Here is a 23,182-nt window from a genome sequence, read left to right as displayed (position 1 = left end):
GGTCACTGTCAGCCCCTGCAGAACTCGATCAGGCAACTGAATGCTTAGAGTCAACGTTCCGCCATACTTTAGATAATGTAGCTCCTCTAAAAAGGAAAATGGTCAGAGACAAAAAATTAGCACCCTGGTATAATGATGACACTCGCACATTAAAACAGACCACTCGAAAATTGGAACGTAAATGGCGTCAAACAAAATTGGTAGTGTTCAAATTAGCTTGGAAGGAGAGCTTCCTGAAGTATAGAAAAGCTCTTAGTGCTGCGAGATCAACATATCTCTCCTCCCTAATAGAAGATAACAAAAATAATCCTAGATTCCTATTTAATACTGCAGCAAAATTAACCAGGAATAAGTCCACTATCAACACATGCACACCTGCAGTATGTAGTAGCAACGACTTCATGAATTTTTTTAATGACAAAATTGAGAATATCCGACAAAAAATTCAAACTACTAATTTAAGGTTAGACAATGAAAGTGACCTTGTAGTTAACTATATAACTGTATCAGATCATCAGTTAGAATGTTTTACTCCCCTAAAAGAAACTGAATTACTTTCATTAATCTCTACATCAAAAGCCTCAACTTGCGTACTAGATCCCTTACCTACACATCTATTCAAACAGATAATGCCTGGAGTAATTGAACCGCTTCTAAAAATAATAAATTCTTCTCTTATGATTGGCTATGTACCCAAATCCTTTAAACTAGCAGTTATCAAACCCCTGATTAAAAAACCTGACCTTGATCCCTGTCAGCTGTCCAATTATCGGCCAATATCAAACCTCCCCTTTATCTCCAAGATCCTTGAAAAAGCTGTGGCACAGCAGTTATGCTCATATTTACATAGGAATAACATCCATGAAATGTATCAGTCAGGATTTAGACCTCATCATAGCACAGAGACAGCTCTGGTTAAAGTAGTAAACGACCTACTGTTGGCGTCTGATCAGGGCTGTGTCTCGCTACTTGTGTTGCTTGACCTTAGTGCTGCATTTGATACCATTGATCATTCCATTCTTCTGGATAGACTAGAAAATGTTGTGGGAGTTAAGGGAATGGCCCTCTCCTGGCTCAGGTCTTATCTAACTGATCGTTATCAGTATGTTGATATAAATGGTGATATTTCTAGACGTACCGAGGTAAAGTTTGGTGTTCCACAAGGTTCTGTCTTGGGTCCACTGCTTTTTTCTCTATATATGTTACCTCTGGGCGATATTATTCGTAAACATTGTATTAGTTTCCACTGTTATGCTGATGACACACAGTTGTATGTCTCTGCAAAACCTGATGAGAGACACCAGCTTAATAGAATTGAGGAATGTGTTAAGGACATTAGACACTGGATGCTTATTAATTTCCTTCTGCTTAACTCTGACAAGACTGAAGTACTTGTGCTAGGACCACATACAGCTAGAAGTAAGTTTTCTGATTACACAGTGACTCTGGATGGCCTTTCTGTTTCTTCATGTGCAGCAGTAAAAGACCTCGGAGTGATTATTGACCCCAGTCTTTCATTCGAAAGTCACATTGATAACATCACCCGGATAGCTTTCTTTCATCTCAGAAATATTGCAAAGATAAGAAATTTAATGTCATTGCATGACGCAGAAAAACTAGTCCATGCTTTCGTTACCTCCAGGTTGGATGATTGTAATGCCTTACTGTCTGGATGTTCCAATAAGTGCATAAATAAGCTCCAGTTAGTTCAAAATGCAGTAGCAAGAGTCCTTACTAGAACTAGAAAATATGACCACATCACGCCTGTCTTATCCACGCTGCATTGGCTCCCAATCAAATTTCGTATTGATTATAAAATACTACTATTGACCTTTAAAGCACTAAATGGTCTCGCACCACAGTACCTGAGTGAACTTCTGCTCCTCTATGACCCGCCACGCCTACTTAGATCAAAAGGTGCAGGCTATCTGCTGGTACCTCGTATAGTGAAGGCTACATCAGGGGGCAGAGCCTTTTCTTACAAAGCCCCACTGTTATGGAACAGCCTTCCAAGTAATGTTCGGGAATCAGACACAGTCTCAGCATTTAAGTCTAGGCTGAAAACATATCTGTTTAGTCAAGCCTTGTGTTAATGGTGTTTATGAGGTAAAGGTGTAGATCTAGAGGGTCCTCAGACATAGAGTGTTTTGGTAAACTGGGATGTATGGATGCTGTCAGTCCCCACTCGCTTGCTCACTCGAGTTTGTTGACGGTGTAGTGGCTGGCTGCTTTATGTCCCGGGGCTCCCTCATGCCTGTGTCACCTTCTGGCTCTCTCCTTTTAGTTATGCTGTCTTAGTTAGTTGCCGGAGTCCCTGCTTGTACTCGGTGCAATATGTATACTGCTCCTACTTATTCAGGTGACACTGGGCATACCTAACTACCTGGGTTTTCTTTCCCTCCCCCCCACCCCCACCCCAAATCTGTCCCTCTGAGTTACATGGAGTCAACAGGAAATCTTTTGGTGGAGAGGGTGGAGACCTCGACTGGCTATCATAGCCTGCAGGGAATTGGCCGTCAGACTTCTGTCGCATGTCCCAGACCTGGTGAAATGTAACTGAATTGTCTTGGCCAGCCCTAAGGGTCCCATCTGCATCTCATCATTGCTGAGGAGTGTGCTCCCATCACCCAATCAAGCATCCAGCCAGAGCAGGTCATGATATATTTTTTACCATATTAACATGCCATTGTTGTGTGTTATGCCTGATGTCAAGACTCTCGTCTCTGCGAGCCTACCACACAGATTTAATACTTGTCATTTTTAGGGCATACCTAACAACATGTGTTTTCTTTCTCTCTCTCTTCCCCCCCAATCTGTCCCTCTGAGTTACATGTTGGTCCTGGGATTGAGATGCTGGCCTCTTCTGCCCCTCGGACCTGCTTGATCCATCATGGTGCCCTGTGTCTGGTCGGAGTTTTATCGCATCGCTCCTGTGAAGGATGGCCCCATGAGGATAGCTGAGGGTTATACCTGGAGGATGCTCTTGACTCTTACAGTAATGCTTTTATGGCTGAGGACTACAGTTGTCTTGCTAACTTTAGGACTGCAGTTATCATGAATCAGTTTTGCACTCAAGTTTCCATCAATGAAGAGCTATAACATCAACAAAACTGTCCTCATGTTAAAACTGTTAATATTATAGTCAGGCTGTCTGTTGTTGCCCAAATGAGGATGGGTTCCCTTTTGAGTCTGGTTCCTCTCGAGGTTTCTTCCTCATGTCGTCTGAGGGAGTTTTTCCTTGCCACCATCGCCACAGGCTTGCTCACTGGGGATAGATTAGGGATAAAATTAGCTCATGTTTTAAGTCGTTCAAATTCTGTAAAGCTGCTTTGCGACAATGTTTATTGTTAAAAGCGCTATACAAATAAACTTGACTTGACTTGACTAATATCATTAAAAGATTCAGAGAATCTGGAGAAATCTCTGTATGCAAGAGACAAGGCTGAAAACTGGCATTGGATGCCTGTGATCTTCAGGCCCTCAGGAGACACTGCATTAAAAACAGACACGTGTCTGTAATGAAAATCACTGTAAGGGCTCAGGAACACATCAAAAAACTATCATCTGTGAAAACACTTCATTACTGCATCCACAAATGCAAGTTAAAATCAGATATAAAAAATATCCAGAAACACCGCCACCTTCTCTGGGCCCGAGCTCTTTTACGATGGACTGAGGTGAAGTGGAAAACTATCCTGAGGTCTGATGAATCGAAATTCGAAATTCTTTTTAGAAATCATGGACACCACGTCCTCCAGACTAAAGAGGAGAGGGACTATCTGGCTTGTTATCAGTGCACAATTCAAAAGCCAGCACCTGTGATGGTATGAGGGGGCATTAGTGCACATGACATGGGTGGCTTGTACATCTGGGAAGGCATCATTAATGCTGAATGATATATGCAGGTTTTAGAGCAATATGCTGCCATCTAGATTATGTCTTTTTCAGGGAAGGCCTTGTTTACTTCAGTATGACAATGCCAAACCACATTCTGCACATATTACAACTGCATGGCTCCATAGTAAAAGAGTCTATGTGCTAAACTGGCCTGCCTGGAGTCCAGAACTGTCTCCCTGTGATAACATTTGGTGCATTATGAAGCCCAAATTAATGACAAAGGAGACCCCGAACTGCTGAGCAACTGAAATTGTATATTAGGCAAGAATGGGACAACATTTATCTTTCAAAACTACAGCAGCTGGTCTCCTCAGTTCCCAAATGTTTACAGAGTGTTGTTAAAAGTAGAGGTGATGCAGCAGTGTTAAACATGGCCCTGTCCTAACTTTTTTGAAATATGTTGCTGGCATCAAATTCAAAATGAGCAGATATTTTGCAAAAAACAATACAGTTTCTCAGTTTCAATATTTGATATGTTGTCTTTGCACTATTTTCAATGAAATATAGGATTTTCATGATTTGCAAATCATTGCATACTGATTTTATTTATATTTTATACAGCATCCCAACTTTTTGGAATTGGTGTTGGACTTAACGAGAGTTTGCTAAAGATCACGTGGACAAGCCAGAAGGCTGCTGGAAAAAAAAAAATTGTGGATGAATGAGACCAAAATAGAACTTTTTGGTTTAAATGAGGAGTTATGCTTGGAGAAAGGAAAACACTGCATTCCAGCATAAGAACCTTTTCCCATCTGTGAAACATGGTGGTGGTAGTATCATGGTTTGGCCCAGTTTTGCTGCATCTGGACCAGAACAGCTTGCCATCACTGACTGAAAAATGAATTCTGAATTATACCAGCGAATTCTAAAAGAAAATGCTGGGACATCTGTCTGTGAACTGAATCTCAAGAGAAAGTGAGTCATGCAGTAAGACAACGACCCTAAGCACACAAGTCGTTCTACCAAAGAATGGTTAAAGAAGAATAAAGTTCATGTTCTGGAATGGTCAAGTCAAAGTCCTGACCTTAATAATCCCTTTGGTGACTGACCCCTTGAAAATGGTTCCTCCAGGAACCATGACATTTCAGTTGTCAAGACAATGGAAAAACTAAAATACAAATACAAATACAAGAGCATTTTGTTTTGTGCACAAGAGCATTGTGACGTATCTTTCTGTTTTTGTATTTTAGTTTTTCCGTTGTCTTGACAACTGAAACGTCATCATTCCTGGAGGAACCATTTTCAAGGGGTCAGTCACCAAAGGGTTAATCCAATAGAAATGTTTTGTGAGCAGTTCATGAGAGGAAACCCAACAACATCCCAGAGCTGAAGCTGTTCTGTATAGAGGAATGGGATAAAATTCCTCCAAGTGGATGTACAGGATCTCATCAACAGTTATTTGTGGTTATTGCTGCACAAGGGTTCCAGATACTGAAAACAAGGGTTCACATACTTTTGCCACTCACTGATATGTAATATTGGATCATTTTCCTCAATAAATAAATGACTATGTATAATATTTTGCCTTATTGGTTTAATTTGGTTCTCTTTATCTACTTTCAGTATCTGTGTGAAAATCTGATGATGTTTTAAGTCATGTTTATGCAGAAACCTAGAAAATTCTAAAGGATTCAGGCACGAGGGTTTCCTGTGATTGGAAAGCATCGATTTCACCTTTCATTTTCATCACCAGCAAGCAGGTTTTTTTAAATGGTAAATGAACCACTGACACTGGGAAATCATTATGTTTTTGACTAGTTTATCGTACCCAAAAATTTCAAACAATAACACTGTTATTTGAGACCATTCTAGCACTAAAGCACTTTGACAGTGTATTTTAATCCACATTGACTTTAATTTTTTATATTGGGTGAGCATATTTGCAGGTGTTTACTGGGAAATTTCCAACTAAATGATGTCTGATGATGTTTATTGACAATTATATGACTAGATTCACCATCTGTTACACATTTTGCATTGTCTCCCAATCAAATTTCGCATTTATTATAAAATACTACTATTGAGCTATAAAGCACTGAACAGTTTCATACCACAGTACCTGAGTGAACTTCTGGTCTTTTATGACCCACCACGCCTACTTGGATCAAAAGGTGCAGGCTATTTGTTGGTACCTTGAATAATGAAGGTTACAGCAGTGGTCAGAGCCTTCTCTGACAAAGCCCAACAGTTACGGAATAGCCTTCCAAGTAGTGTTCAGGATCCAGACACCGTGTCAGTGTTTAACTTTAGGCTGAAAACATATTTTAAATTTTTCTTCAGTAAAGGAGTAAATCTGGAGGGTCCTCGGGAATAGAGTGTGTTGGTAAACTGGGATGTATGGATGCCCCCCCCACACACACACTCAGGTGTTCACTCAAGTTTGTTGACAGTGTAGTGGCTGCTCCTTTATGTCCCAGAGCTCCCTCATGTCTGTTACCTTCTGGCTCTCCCTTTTTGTTATGCTGCCATAGTTAGTCTTGTTGGAGTCCCTGCTTGCGCTCAGCATTAAATGTACACTGTTCTTAACCATTATGTGCATATGAGCATACCCAACAACCTGTGTTCCTCCTCCCACTACCACCCCCTCCCCCGACCTGCCTGATCCATCCTGGTGCCCTATTTCTGGGACTAAGGATACCACCTTTCTACAACCCCGATTCCAAAAAAGTTGGGACAAAGTACAAATTGTAAATAAAAATGGAATGCAATTATGTGGAAGTTTCAAAATTCCATATTTTATTCAGAATAGAACATAGATGACATATCAAATGTTTAAACTGAGAAAATGTATCATTTAAAGAGAAAAATTAGGTGATTTTAAATTTCATGACAACACCACATCTCAAAAAAGTTGGGACAAGGCCATGTTTCCCACTGTGAGACATCCCCTTTTCTCTTTACAACAGTCTGTAAACATCTGGGGACTGAGGAGACAAGTTGCTCAAGTTTAGGGATAGGAATGTTAACCCATTCTTGTCTAATGTAGGATTCTAGTTGCTCAACTGTCTTACGTCTTTTTTGTCGTATCTTGTGTTTTATGATGCGCCAAATGTTTTCTATGGGTGAAAGATCTGGACTGCAGGCTGGCCAGTTCAGTACCCGGACCCTTCTTCTACGCAGCCATGATGCTGTAATTGATGCAGTATGTGGTTTGGCATTGTCATGTTGGAAAATGCAAGGTCTTCCCTGAAAGAGACGTCGTCTGGATGGGAGCATATGTTGCTCTAGAACCTGGATATACCTTTCAGCATTGATGGTGTCTTTCCAGATGTGTAAGCTGCCCATGCCACACGCACTAATGCAACCCCATACCATCAAAGATGCAAGCTTCTGAACTGAGTGCTGATAACAACTCGGGTCGTCCTTCTCCTCTTTAGTCCGAATGACACGGCGTCCCTGATTTCCATAAAGAACTTCAAATTTTGATTCGTCTGACCACAGAACAGTTTTCCACTTTGCCACAGTCCATTTTAAATGAGCCTTGGCCCAGAGAAGACGTCTGCACTTCTGGATCATGTTTAGATACGGCTTCTTCTTTGAGCTATAGAGTTTTAGCTGGCAACGGCGGATGGCACGGTGAATTGTGTTCACAGATAATGTTCTCTGGAAATATTCCTGAGCCCATTTTGTGATTTCCAATACAGAAGCATGCCTGTATGTGATGCAGTGCCGTCTAAGGGCCCGAAGATCACGGGCACCCAGTATGGTTTTCCGGCCTTGACCCTTACGCACAGAGATTCTTCCAGATTCTATGAATCTTTTGATGATATTATGCACTGTAGATAATGATATGTTCAAACTCTTTGCAATTTTACACTGTCAAACTCCTTTCTGATATTGCTCCACTATTTGTCGGCGCAGAATTAGGGGGATTGGTGATCCTCTTCCCATCTTTACTTCTGAGAGCCGCTGCCACTCCAAGATGCTCTTTTTATACCCAGTCATGTTAATGACCTATTGCCAATTGACCTAATGAGTTGCAATTTGGTCCTCCAGCTGTTCCTTTTTTGTACCTTTAACTTTTCCAGCCTCTTATTGCCCCTGTCCCAACTTTTTTGAGATGTGTTGCTGCCATGAAATTTCAAATGAGCCAATATTTGGCATGAAATTTCAAAATGTCTCACTTTCGACATTTGATATGTTGTCTATGTTCTATTGTGAATACAATATCAGTTTTTGAGATTTGTAAATTATTGCATTCCGTTTTTATTTACAATTTGTACTTTGTCCCAACTTTTTTGGAATCGGGGTTGTAAAAACCCTGTTGAGGAAGTTAGTATGGTGGGGGTGGGGGAAGAACCCTAGAAGACTATTGCAGATACTTTACAATGGAAAGAAATGAGGAGAAAATCACTATTGGACAAGCTTAATTTATAGAATTATTGTGTAACTGACAGGAATATAATATATCACATTTTCATCACAAGGCGGCATGGTGGTGTAGTGGTTAGCGCTGTCGCCTCACAACAAGAAGGTCCGGGTTTGAGCCCCGTGGCCGGCGAGGGCCTTTCTGTGTGGAGTTTGCATGTTCTCCCCGTGTCCGCGTGGGTTTCCTCCGGGTGCTCCGGTTTCCCCCACAGTCCAAAGACATGCAGGTTAGGTTAACTGGTGACTCTAAATTGACCGTAGGTGTGAATGAGTGTGAATGGTTGTCTGTGTCTATGTGTCAGCCCTGTGATGACCTGGCGACTTGTCCAGGGTGTACCCCGCCTTTCACCCGTAGTCAGCTGGGATGGGGTCCAGCTTGCCTGCGACCCTGTAGAACAGGATAAAGCGGCTAGAGATAATGAGATGAGACATTTTCATCACCAAAACTGTTGGTTTGACATTAGTACACTCGAGTGTCTTAAAACTACTTAAATAAATCTGTTCAAAATATAAGCAATCTTCCCACAGCATCAGCTCGAATACAGCTTCTCTCTCATGTGAATGGCCTGGTGTTTTTGAAGATTACTTGGGTGAGTAAAACATTTTCCACACTCTGAGCAGTGATATGGCCTTTCTCCAGTGTGAATACGCTGGTGATACTGGAGCGTATCCTGCCGATTAAAGCTTTTTCCACACCGTGAGCAGTGATACGGCCTTTCTCCTGTGTGAATGCGCTGGTGCGCTTTGAGACCACTCCGTTGAATAAAACGCTTTCCACACTCTGAGCAGGTATAAGGTTTCTCTCCGGTGTGAATGCGCTGATGTGTTTGGAAATTACTCTCTCGATTGAAACTCTTCCCACACTGTGAGCAGTAATACGGCTTCTCTCCTGAATGAATATGCTGGTGTCGCTGGAGAGACCTGTTGTGATTAAAATTCTTCCCACACTGTGAACAGTGATATGGTTTTTCTCCTGTGTGAATGCGCTGGTGTTGTTGGAGAGCACTGTCTCGATTAAAACTCTTTCCACACTGTGAACAGTGATACGACTTTTCTCCTGCGTGGATTCTTTGATGTTGTTGGAAATTACTCAAGTCAGCAAAACTCTTTCCACAGCGTGAGCAGTGATACGGCTTCTCTCCTGTATGTATGCGTTGGTGTGTTTTGAGAGTACACTGATGAGTAAATCTTTTCCCACACTGCAAGCAGATAAATGGTTTCTCTCCTGTGTGAATTCGGTGGTGTTGTTGGAAATTACTAAGTCGAGCAAAGTTCTTTCCACACTGCGAGCAGTGATATGGCTTTTCTCCTGTGTGAATGCGCTGGTGTGTTTGTAAACTACTCTGGTGGGTAAAACTCTTTCCACAGTTTGAGCAGTGGTGAAGGTCTGCGTGCATTCTTACTTGACTGGTCATAGTACAAAAAATACCAGTGGAGTCTCTTGTGGGCATCATGTTCTTGTGTGCCTCTAGGAAGAAAAAAATGGAAGTCAATAATATAAAAAAATACAAAGCAACATATCATAAAGAACTGTGTGAAAGTGAGCGGGTTTTATTTTTACGCAGGTGGAACTGGGTGGTTATACTGGTCAAGGTAACAGCAATTTAAACTACTGACTTGTTTTTATTTTCGGAACGAGAACGAAGTTCAGTAAAAAAAAAAATAACTGCAGGAGTTGATGGGGCAGGTTAAACTTTTGGAAGGTGCAGGTGGGATTGGTCAAGAGTGTCTGTGGGAGCACAACTGATTAAAAATAATCCCATGAATTACTCCTTTTACTCAGCAATCCTGGTTGTAATTTACAGTATATTGTACCCCAAACCAGTCACAGCCACTTGACTCAGCTGCTTGAAAACTATTAACTGAACTCAGCTTTTTTTTTTCTGAGATCTTCGTCACTGTCAGACCTGTGCACTTTGGCGCATGCAGCAGTTGGACTCTCGGGGGCGCTCCGGACTGCCCATGCGCTGAGCGGACTCTCTGACGCACACCTGCTCATGATTAAGATGCAGTCTATGCACCTATATAAAGACTGTTTAAATGCATGCTCAGTGCGAAGTATTACGTTACGTTAGTGCACATTACCGAGCCTTAGTGCCCGTGTAGATTTCCTGATCCTTGTTCCTGTTCCTTGTTTCCACTTTTGTCTCTGCCTGATTTAGTCCGTTTGTGGCTCGTGCGACCGTTTGCGAGTCTCACATTTATGAGCTTGTCTGTCAGTTTGGATTGTTTGCCTGATTTTCACACTGTTCTTAATAAACACTTTTGCACTTGCATCCATCTACTACCAATCCCTGACAGTCACCAGCCTCAGTAAATAACTGGGGAAAGAAAACGCAAATCTACATTGCTACTGCACTAGGCAATTTTCAATTTAAGCCACATCATTATTTTGGGAAATGTTTTTCCACAGTGGAAGTCATTCCCCTGGGATCTGATCACAACCTGGTATTCCTAATCACCAACACCTTGAAGGGAGGCCAAGTATGCACTCATTTCAGGATGCAGCCCATTTAAGGAAGCAAGCGTGTTAATTTCTGTGCAAGAGTCTCCTGAGACTCGTTTTATTAGGGCCCGAGCCCGAATGGGCAAAGGCCCTATTGTTCTTGTAAGAGTTCACTATTATTAGGGCCCGAGCCCGAATGGGCGAAGGCCCTATTGTTCTTGTAAGAGTTCACTATTATTATTAGGGCCCGAGCCCTATGGGCGAAGGCCCTATTGTTCTTGTAAGAGTTCACTATTATTATTCTTCCGTCTTCTTCTTCTTCTTCTTTATTTTTCTCCGCTGTTGGGCCATTTTCGGGGTGCTTGCCATGGGCGAAAACGCACGAAATTTGGCACCAGTTCCGAGAATTGCCACCGCTACTCAGAACCAAAAGCCCAAACTTGGCCGGGGCTCAGGGCCTCTATAGCGCCCCCTAAGTCATTGTGATTTTGGCCTCCCGCATTAAGGTGCCTGGTTGCCATGTAGTTTGTAGTAGTGCCATGCCATTTGGTATGCATATGTATCTCACTAAGCCGGACAAAAATGTAATGCCAATGCATTAGCCGCGCCCAGCAGGAAGTGAGGTAATTTCACTTTTGTGCGAAATGCATGGCCACGAAGACGGCGCAACTCCTCCTAGACCGTTCATAGCAATGTCACCAAAATTGATGCACATCATCTACGGACATGGCTGACAAAAGTTACTAAATACGTTTCACGTAGGATAAAGCGTTCAGAAGTTATACGTCAATCAATTTTCACTTCAAAATTTTACATGCTTAAAAATTCATAACAAATCTTCTAATTGCTCAGAACTGCTCATACTTCACACGCAAATCACTCCTTGGGCTTCTGACATGTTACCCAATTTCTGTGATATTTCGCCACTGGGGGCGCTATTTTTGGGCAAAAATTCCAGTCTTTCCTCAAATTTAATCAAACTTCACGGCCACCCTCTTACTACCTCCCCTGTCATGTATACCACATTTTGGGAATTTTCGTCCATGGGGGGCGCTGTTTTTGGCCGACGCAATTTCTCCAAAACGGGTTTTTGGTAAATAATTCCATAATGCTTTTCCTTCACACCACTACCTTGTGATAGTACGTTGCTGTTGTAGACACTTATTTTTCCATCTCATAATCGCTCATGTACAGCATAGCGCCACCTACTGACATGGGAAAAAACAAAAAAATTTATTCTTCTAAAATCTATATCTCATCTTCTATTTACTCAATTGTCATCAAACTTCATATGCAAACTCTTCACAGCTCACCTGACATAGACGCCAATTTTTGTGCACTTTCGCCCCTGGGGGTGCTGGTTATGGCAGAAATGATATTGCAGCTTCTGATTTGTCAAACTTGGCAAGCAAACTCTTTACAAGACCCTTATTGGGGCGCTTGCCATGGTCGACTACGCTCGAAATTTTGCCCCTTTTTCTTGGACTGCCACCGCTACTGAGAACCATTATTATTAGGCCCCGAGCACCGTACAGTGCGAGACCCTATTGTTGCCATGTGTCCAATTCTGTGCTTTGTCGCCATTGTGGGTGTAATGTCTCTTGCCGAAGAAGCTGTGGAAGGTTTTTCGCGGGGACGCATGCCCCCGCCCCCCTTGGCTGCTGGCGCGAGGGCCCGTCGAGGCCGCTTGCGGCTTTAATTCTTCCGTCTTCTTCTTTATTTTTCTCCGCTGTTGGGCCATTTTCGGGGCGCTTGCCATGGGCGAAAACGCACGAAATTTGGCACCACTTCCGAGAATTGCCACCGCTACTCAGAACCAAAAGCCCAAACTTGGCCGGGGCTCAGGGCCTCTATAGCGCCCCCTAAGTCGTTGTGATTTTGGCCTCCCGCATTAAGGTGCCTGGTTGCCATGTAGTTTGTAGTAGTGGCATGCCATTTGGTACGCATATGTATCTCACTAAGCCGGACAAAAATGTAATGCCAATGCATTAGCCACGCCCAACAGGAAGTGAGGTAATTTCACTTTTGTGCGAAATGCATGGCCACGAAGACGGCGCAACTCCTCCTAGACCGTTCATAGGAATGTCACCAAAATTGATATACATCATCTACAGACATGGCTGACAAAAGTTACTAAATACGTTTCACATAGGATAAACCGTTCAGAAGTTATACGTCAATCAATTTTCAATGCAAAATTTTACATGCTAAAAAATTCATAACAAATCTTCTAATTGCTCAAAACTGCTCATACTTCACATGCAAATCACTCATTGGGCTTCTGACATGTTACCCAATTTCTGTGATATTTCGCCACTGGGGGCGCTATTTTTGGGCAAAAAATCCAATCTTTCCTCAAATTTGGTCAAACTTCACGGCCACCCTCTTACTACCTCCCATGTCATGTATACCACATTTTGGGAATTTTCGTCCATGGGGGGCGCTGTTTTGGCCGACGCAATTTCTCCAAAACGGGTTTTTGGTAAATAATTCCATAATGCTTTTCCTTCACACCACTACCTTGTGATAGTACGTTGTTGTTGTAGACACTTATTTTTCCATCTCATAATCGCTCATGTACAGCATAGCGCCACCTACTGACATGGGAAAAACCAAAAAATTTATTCTTCAAAAATCTATGTCTCATCTTCCATTTACTCAATTGTCATCAAACTTCATACGCAAACTCTTCATAGCTCACCTGACATATACGCCAAATTTTGTGCACTTTCGCCCCTGGGGGTGCTGGTTATGGCAAAAATGATATGGCAGCTTCTGATTTGTCAAACTTGGCAAGCAGACTCTTTACAAGACCCTTATTGGGGCGCTTGCCATGGTCGACAACGCTCGAAATTTTGCCCCTTTTTCTTAGACTGCCACCGCTACTGAGAACCAGAAGCCCAGATCCAGGCGGGCTTCAGGGCCTCTATAGCGCCCCCTAACGTGTTGTGATTTTTGCCTCTCGCATTAAGGTGCCTGGTTGCCATGTAGTTTGTAGTAGTGGCATGCCCTTTGGTAGGCATATGTATCTCACTAAGCCGGACAAAAATGTAATGCCAATGCATTAGCCACGCCCAACAGGAAGTGAGGTAATTTCACTTTTGTGCGAAATGCATGGCCACGAAGACGGCGCAACTCCTCCTAGACCGTTCATGGGAACGTCACCAAAATTGATATACATCATCTACAGACATGGCTGACAAAAGTTGCTAAATACGTTTCACGTAGGGTAAACCGTTCAGAAGTTATACGTCAATCAATTTTCAATGCAGAATTTTACATGCTTAAAAATTCATAACAAATCTTCTAATTGCTCAAAACTGCTCATACTTCACACGCAAATCACTCATTGGGCTTCTGACATGTTACCCAATTTCTGTGATGTTTCGCCACTGGGGGCGCTATTTTTGGGCAAAAAATCCAATCTTTCCTCAAATTTGGTCAAACTTCACGGCCACCCTCTTACTACCTCCCATGTCATGTATACCACATTTTGGGAATTTTCGTCCATGGGGGGCACTGTTTTTGGCCGACGCAATTGCTCCAAAACGGGTTTTTGGTAAATAATTCCATAATGCTTTTCCTTCACACCACTACCTTGTGATTGTACGTTGCTGTTGTAGACACTTATTTTTCCAACTCATAATCGCTCATGTACAGCATAGCGCCACCTACTGACATTGGAAAAACCATAAAATTTATTCTTCAAAAATCTATATCTCATCTTCTATTTACTCAATTGTCATCAAACTTCATACGCAAACTCTTCATAGCTCACCTGACATATACGCCAAATTTTGTGCACTTTCGCCCCTGGGGGTGCTGGTTATGGCAAAAATGATATTGCAGCTTCTGATTTGTCAAACTTGGCAAGCAAACTCTTTACAAGACCCTTATTGAGGCGCTTGCCATGGTCGACAACGCACGAAATTTGGCTCCTTTTTCTTAGACTGCCACCGCTACTGAGAACCAGAAGCCCAGATCCAGGCGGGCCTCAGGGCCTCTATAGCGCCCCCTAACGTGTTGTGATTTTTGCCTCTCGCATTAAGGTGCCTGCTTGGCATATAGTTTCTAGTTATTATTATTATTATTAGGGCCCGAGCACCGTACAGTGCGGGACCCTATTGTTTTTGAAGGATTATTATTATTATTATTAGGCCCCGAGCACCGTTCAGTGCGAGACCCTATTGTTGCCATGTGTCCAATTCTGTGCTTTGTCGCCATTGTGGGTGTAATGTCTCTTGCCGAAGACGCTGTGGAAGGTTTTTCGCGGGGACGCATGCCCCCGCCCCCCTTGGCCGCTGGCGCGAGGGCCCGTCGAGGCCGCTTGCGGCTTTAATTTTAAATTCCAGTCTGTAAAGACTCACTCCTCATTCTACCCTTCTCTATTTTCATAGTTCTAGTTTTCATTTAGTTTTTGATTAGATATTTATTAATTATATATCTTTTAATGTTCTACTTAAGCTTTTATTTTATTAAATGCTATATCCTTTGCCACTTATTTATTTAAAGATTTTTTTTGGGCTTTTTGCACCTTTATTGGATAGGACAGTGTAGAGACAGGAAATGAGCGGGAGAGAGAGAGAGACAGGAAGGGATCGGGAAATGACCTCGGGCCGGAATCGAACCCAGGTCGCCCGCATTCATGGTATGGCGCCTTAACCACCTGAGCCACGACGCCCCACCTTTGCCACTTATTTAATGTTTTATATAATTGTAATTTTGTAAAGTACTTAGAACTGTTTTTGAATGAAAGGTGCCATATAAAGATTTGATTATTATTATTATTAGTAGTAGTAGTAGTCTCTCAACAATATTCCCAGACAGCAGAGGTAAAGTCCCTCATCCACCCTTACGAACACCCTCAAATGGGAACATCACATGCCTAGTCAAGAAAGCACAACACTTACTTTCTCAAGTAAGAAAATTCAGTGTATCTCAACCAAATAATGGTTCAGTTTTTCAAAGCCACCACTGAAAGCATTCTTACATCCTCCATCATTGTGTGGTTCTCTAATTTTTAGAACTTTAGAACTTTACTGTCATTGTTTTAGAAACAACGAAACCCAGTTTAGCAGCTTTCGGTACTGGCAGTGCAAAATGCAAAATAGACATATTAGAACAAATAACACAAAAAGAAACACAATAAATAGACATAAAAGCAATAAATAGGCATTTTCCTTGGGGGAGGGTGTTTGTTGACCCTCATTGGTGGAGTTGGAGTAGGGGAGGTGGGGTTGCGCATCCGACAGCTTGAGGGTAGAAACTGTTTTTTAGTCTGTTTGATACAGCTCTGATGAGTCTGTATCTCCTTCCAGAGGGCAGTAGGGAGAATAGATGATGTCCAGGGTGGGTATGGTCCTTTAAAATACAGCTGGCCTTTTTTTATAGTCGGTCAGTGTAAAATGTCTTTGAGGGGAGGTAGTGGTGTATCAATTATGCGCTCTGCTACCCTCACCACCTGCTGCAGGTCCTTCCTTTCCTCTGTGGTGCAGCTGGAAAACCACACCATACAACAGTAGGTCAGGAGACTCTCTATTGCAAATCGATAAAAGTTGATCAGCAGGTGGCGAGGGAGGTGAGTTTGCTTTAACTTCCTAAGGAAGTAAAGCCTCTGTTGGGCTTTCCCCACCTGGTGGGAGATGTTAGTGGTCCAGGTAAGATTGTCTGACCACCATTTTGTCAAGTGCTGAACCTCCTCCCTGTAGGCCAGAGGTCACCAACCCGTCGATCGCGATCGACTGGTCGATCTCGGAGGCTTTCCCAGTCAATCTTGGGGGATGAGGAAAGAAATTGGAAGATTATACAGAAATACACTGCAGTATATCTGATTGGCGTTCATATTACATGTCTTCCGATAGGCTCACTACAGCTTTCCCCCTCTGTGTCGCAGGGTTCTTTTTTTTTTTTAACTCCTGCTGCTTACGTCTTACGTCTCTGAGCGTCGTCATCATGGTGATAGCCTCGCAATACAGTTCAGGGTTCTCCACGAGGGGTTTTAGAGGTGCGGGCCGCCCCCCTTTCTGTGATTCCCGCCCCCGTTTAATTTCTGCCGCCCCTTTACAAAAGGAAGCATGATATTGCCTATAAAACCGTGAGGATATAACCTGGCTGTCAGTGTTACTGTAGCTCTTGAAGTGTTTCCGCGGAGTGGTGGATCGGACTCGAGCCTGGCATGAACTAGCCTGGCTAACGCGACTTCAAAGCTCTCCGGAACAGGCCCTCGGGTTGCGTCACGCTTAGGATGGGCGGGCCCAGGCTAGGCATGAACCGCTCCGACGCGCTATAATGACACCAATCTATCACCAGCCAATCAGGAGACTTAATCAAACGCATCCCCGCCCACCAATCTATCACCAGCCAATCAGGAGACTTAATTAAACGCATCCCCCACCCACCAATCTATCACCAGCCAATCAGGAGACTTAATCAAACGCATCCCCCGCCCACTCGTGTCCGCGTCTGAGACGTTGAATTTCCACAGAAGGAGGGAAGAAGTTGACTGAGGTAAGACTCATCTCATCTCATTATCTCTAGCCGCTTTATCCTTCTACAGGGTCGCAGGCGAGCTGGAGCCTATCCCAGCTGACTACGGGCGAAAGGCGGGGTACACCCTGCACAAGTCGCCAGGTCATCACAGGGTGAGGTAAGACTGTGTGATAAATTAACGAACGAATAAGAGAGGAATTTCAACATATAGGGCTTAAGTTTGTTACCGTTAAATAAGCATTGCTTGTACAGTAACGTTATGTCGTTACAACGCTGACCCACTTTTAACGTGCCGAGTACCGACTGTAGCCGGTAACATGTTAATTAGCTTGCTGTCAAGTTTTTCCTTTGTCGAGCTTTAAGCATAAGGTCATGGATGTTACTGCTGCTTGTTCCTGCCGTAATATGATACGTGATATGAACCTAACTATAAGGCACTCACTGACCATGTTCAGTCACAGCCATCACATTGACTTGAGTTGCGTGATGAACTGTAACCTCTGTAGCATGACAGCAGTCATTGGTAGTAGCATCACTGCAAGTTCATATTTGTCTTTATTGTGTTTGTATGGTTAAAGAAAATCAGTTCATGTTGAATTGAAGTTGTCATTTTGTCACTTAAGTTACAATTTGTGATATCATCACTGTGTTGTAATTTCAGTTGACAATTTCCATTTTATGTTGCTGTGAAATTAATTAATTTAGTGTTACAATACAAACAAAACAGTGCAACTGATGTTAACAGTTCAGCTTTCTCATTACAGTATTATTAGTTGATATTAATAACAATCTGAGTCATTGGTGGTTCATTCATTCTGCTCACTACAGATATAGGCCTATATATTTTTTGTGTATAGTTAATTTCCATTGTAAATCTTATTCAGTTTTCAGGTCTTAAATCTTATTCAGTTAAAATTAGGCCAAATAAAAAGCCTCAACTTGAAACAGTCTAGTCTGGATTTCTTTTTCTGTCAACGCTTCAAGGGGTAGATCTTGCTTGCCATCTAGGCAGAGGTTAGGGATCTCGGGCATAAAAAGGTTGGTGACCACTGCTGTAGGCTGTGTCGTTGTTGTTAGTTATCATTCCCACTATCGTGGTATCATCAGCAAATTTGACAATGGTGTTACTGGTGTGGATGGGGGAACAGTCATGGGTTAAGAGGGAGTAGAGGAGGGGGCTGAGGACACACCCCTGTGGTGTGCCTGTGTTCAAGACGAGAGTGGACGATGTGTAAAGTCCAATCCTGACATTCTGTGGTCTGTTACTTAGGAAATCCAATATCCAAGTGCACAGTGAACTGCCTAAGCCCAGGTCACTCAGTTTTTGAACTAGCTTGTGGGGAATAACTGTATTAAAGGCGGAGCTAAAATCCACAAACATCAATCTCACGTAGGTGGTTTTCTGATCCAAGTGTGCGAGAGCTGTGATTATTGCATCCTCTGTCGACCTGTTCACTCTATAAGCATACTGATGTTGGTCAAGGTCAACAGGGATGGCCATTTTAATGTGAGAGAGGATGAGCCTCTCGAAACATTTAGTGATGATGGGGGTTAGGGCAACTGGGCGATAGTCATTGTGGCAGTTCACTGTACTTTTCTTCGGTATTGGGATGATGGTAGCTGATTTCAAGCAAGTGGGGACTGTGGACTGTTGTAGTGATAGGTTGAAGATGGTTGTAAATACCGCTGCTAGCTGGCCTGCACAGTCTCTGAGGATCCTGCCAGTGACTCCATTTGGACCGGCTGCTTTCTTCGAGTTGACTCTCCACAGGGTGGATCTGACCTGGTGTTGATGCAGCTGTATGGGGTCATCCTTCCCTGTTAGTGCTGGGTGGATGTTGGCCTCCCTGTTTCATCGATCAAAGCGAGAAAAGAAGCAGTTCAGTGTGTCCGGCAGAGTGTGGTCCGTGGGGTTTGTGAATATGTTGCCATCCTTGTAGTCAGTCAGAGTTTTTATCCCCTGCCACATACCTTTGGAGTTATTGCTGTTAAAGTGTTCCTCTATGCACTGCTTGTACCTGTGCTTGGCCTCTCTGGTACCCCTCTTCAGGTTTCTCCATGCTGTTTTGTAGGCCTGCAGATCCCCAGATTTAAACACAGAGTCACATGTTTTGAGCAGGGCCCGCACCTTACTGTTGAGCCATGGTTTATAATTGGGGAACACTCTAACAGTTTTTGTCTCAATCAAATTCTCAGCACAGAAGTTAATGTACGAGAGGACAGCTGTTGTTTATCTCTCCAGGTCTGCCTCCTCAGCAAAAACTCCCCAGTCTGTATCTTCAGAACAGTTCTGCAGGGCTGAGGTGGCTTCCTTAGTCCATAATTCTCTAATCAGTCCAAGAAACCATTACCTACCATCCGTACCGCTGAGATGATCATGGGGTGCCCACTTGGTCCCATCACTGCACTATTCATAGCTGGACATGGGCCAGAATTTTTTTACTGACCCTATGCATCTGGGCAACCACCTGTTTCAGAAGCTACCATCAGGCAGGCCCAACCGAACCATATGAAACAAGACAGCATGTCACCACAACCGTTTGTTCCCCTGCACTATCAACCTTATTACCCAAAACCAATTATGTTTCATGGGTTTTGGACAGATACTTACTCAAGTAATTTATCACCTTTAATTTATGTACAATCCTGATTCCAAAAAAAAATTGGGACGTAAATAACAGAATGCAATGATTTGCAAATCCTTTTTGACCTATATTTAATTGAATACAATACACATTTTCAATGGGAGGCAGGCAGGCCACTTAAGCACCTGCACTTTTTTACTACAAAGCCATGCTGTTGTAACACGTGCAGAATGTGGCTTGGACTAAACAGCAAGACATGGATGGCAGCATATGTTGCTCCAAAACCTGTATGTACCTTTCTGCATTAACGAAGCCTTCACAGTTGTGCAAGTTACCCCATGCCATGGGCACTAACACACCCCCACACCATCACAGATGCTGGCTTTTGAACTTTACTCTAGTAACAATCTGGATGGTCCTTTTCCTCTTTAGCCCAGAGGACACGATGCCCATGATTTCCAAAAACAATTCAAAATATGGACTTATCAGACCACAGCACACTTTCCTACTTTGTGTCAGTCCATCTCAGATGAGCTCGGGCCCAGAGAACTTGGCAGTGTTTCTGGATGCTGTTGAGCTTTCGCTTTGTATGGTAGAGACTGACAGTGGTTTTGTGAAGTGTTCCTGAGCCCATGTAGTAATATCCTTTCTATAGTTATGCTTTTAATGAAGTGCTGCCTGATGGATCGAAGGTCATGGGTGTTCAGTGTTGGTTTTCAGCCTTGCCCCTTTTGTGCAGAGATTTCTCTGAACCTTTTGAAGATATTATGGATTGTCCATAGGGAAAGCCCTAAATTCCTTGCAATTGTATATTGAGAGATGTTGTTCTTAAACTGTTGGACTATTTGCGTATGCAGTTTTTCACAATGTGGTAACCTCGCCCAATCCTTGCTTGTGAACAACTGAGCCTATCTGCCTGAACGTGGAGAAGACGAAGGAGATTGTTGTGGACTTCAGGAGAGCGCACACCCAGCATGCTCCACTATTTATCGACGGTGCTGCAGTGCAGAGGGTGAGCAGCACCAAGTTTCTGGGTGTGCACATCTCTGAAGACCTGTCCTGGAGCAACAACACCGCATCACTGGCCAAAAAAGCCCAACAGCATCTGTACTTCCTCCGCAAACTGAGGAGAGCAAGAGTCCCGGCCCCCATCATGCACACATTCTACAGAGGCACCATTGAGAACATCCTGAACAGCTGCATCACCGTGTGGTACGGCGCCTGCACCGTGTCCTGCTGCAAGTCTCTGCAGCGCATCGTGAGAGCAGCTGAGAGGATCATTGGTGTCTCTCTTCCTTCTCTAACGGATATCTATAACTCCCGCCTCACCTGCAAAGCCATCAGGATTGCAGGTGACCCCACCCACCCATCTCATAGCCTCTTCAGTCTGCTGCCGTCGGGGAGGAGACTGCGGAGTCTCCGGGCCAAAACCAGCAGGCTCAAGGACAGTTTCTTTCACCAGGCGGTCAGGAGGCTCAACTCCCCCTCTGCCCCCTGCCCCCCTTTCAGCATCTGACATGTCACCCTCACAGTTTCCCCCCCAAACACACACACACACTCTCAACGTTCATTCGCACACTGAACTCAGGGACTGCACATTTCACTTTACCTCGCTCATTTGCACTATTCCGCACTACCTCACCTTAACAGTCATTAGGTAATTGTTTATACTGCTTATTTCATGTTTACCTGCTATACCTCAAGTGCCCTTGACTATTTGCACCAATTTACGTGTGTGTGTGTTTTAGTCTATGTCTAGTTCTTATCTAGAGTGTTTATACTGTTTATATCGTTTGTTTTTTCAATTATTCTATTTTTATTTATTGCATTGCCTGTTTGCACTGTGGGTCAGAGAGGACTGAAATTTCATCTGTGCTGTATGTCAAGCATGTATAGCATTATTTGACAATAAAGTTGACTTGACTTGACTATCCAATTATCAGCGAACATGTTTACCTGTAGAATGTTCCAAACCAGTGTTTTTTGAACATTCCACAACATTCCCAGTCTTTTGTTACCCCTGTCCCAACTTTTTTGGGACATGCTACAGGCATCAAACTCAGAATGAGTATATATATATGCCTAAGACCCCATACAGGTAAATACATATTACAAGAGGGATTAGAAGAGACGTAGTGAATAGTCACGCATAAATGACTATAAATATGGATGTGAAAGTTCCTGATGAAAGTCAGTCAGTGATGGACAGATTATTGATTCACTTTGTGTCCTTTCATTTCAAAGCTCTCTTCTCATGGTGCTTGGCTTTTCTCCTTTTGTCGTCTTCCTTTCCGTCACTGTCTAGCTTTTTGCATATGTCATAAGTGCACTTCCGCCATTCCAGCCTCCTAGTTACAGTGTACTATGTGTGTAGTGCATCGCCATGTTTCAGAATATCCTTGATAGTGTGTTTGTATCTAAGCAATGGACGATCGATCCTTCTAGAACCTTCTGCCAGTTCACCATAAAATAGTGCTTTGACTGACCGGTCAAATTAAATTGAATAAAGGTTGAAAAAGTTTTGCAAATCATTGCATTCTGTTTTTATGTTTTACATAGCGTCCCAACTTTTTTTGGAATCAGGGTTGTATGCTATATTTATCAGACATTTCATCATATCTGGATCACAATAACTTCTTGATAGCACACTACTTCAAACAATATATGCAGTATGATTAGATCTCTACATGTCAATTATACATATTGATGCACCTTGTATTGGCAGTGTACTCCGATTCTGAAATACTAAAAGCTATGAAAAAAAGCTCCAGAGAAGAAAACAGTGGTCTCTGCAAGCAGCCGAAATACTTCATTGTGTAGACTCATCAAACTGGATAATTTTTGATATTTGTCCACGTGTATATTCCTCAGAGTGCTTGCAATTCGTAAAGTTAGCAGTAAAAGCCCCTCATTATTACAGGTTTGAGTGTTGTGTAAAAAAAGAACAATAGTTGGTAGCTGCCACATGATGGGGGGGGAGGAGACCAAAATGGTAGGCAGAAATTGGACATGACTAAATCCAACCTCATGGACAGAGAAGTCCCTGTGTCAAATTCCCAACATCCTGATATGTGTTGGGTTAAAATGGTAACAAGTGCCAGTATGAAACAAAACACAACCCTTTTGAATGGTCTTTTTTACTATACCTATAAATAAATGCACCATATATTTAAATTGCACATACTTAAATTACACTGTAATTGCACTTAGCATCAACCTGCTAACACGGTGACAATAGAAATGACACAAAATCATCTGGAACGTCAACATTTACCTCAGAAGTGTTGATGAATTGAAAATAGTAATTACAATTAGCATTAAAGCGTGAACATAGTGATAGGGCAAATGATACAGAATCATCCGGAATGTCAACATTTACCTCAGATGCGTTGATTAA

General features: G+C 42.9%; 1 pseudogene; it reads right to left on the bottom strand.

The window, feature by feature from the left end:
• LOC132886221 (zinc finger protein 208-like) overlaps window positions 1–23,182 on the bottom strand; it is an 86,009-nt pseudogene that overhangs the window by 34,720 nt on the left and 28,107 nt on the right.

This window comes from Neoarius graeffei, chromosome 1 (assembly GCF_027579695.1).
Source record: "Neoarius graeffei isolate fNeoGra1 chromosome 1, fNeoGra1.pri, whole genome shotgun sequence".
In the NCBI taxonomy this organism is placed as follows: Eukaryota; Metazoa; Chordata; class Actinopteri; order Siluriformes; family Ariidae; genus Neoarius; species Neoarius graeffei.
The sequence above is the reverse complement of the archived record's forward strand: the minus strand, read 5'-3'. Positions and strand labels throughout refer to the sequence as shown.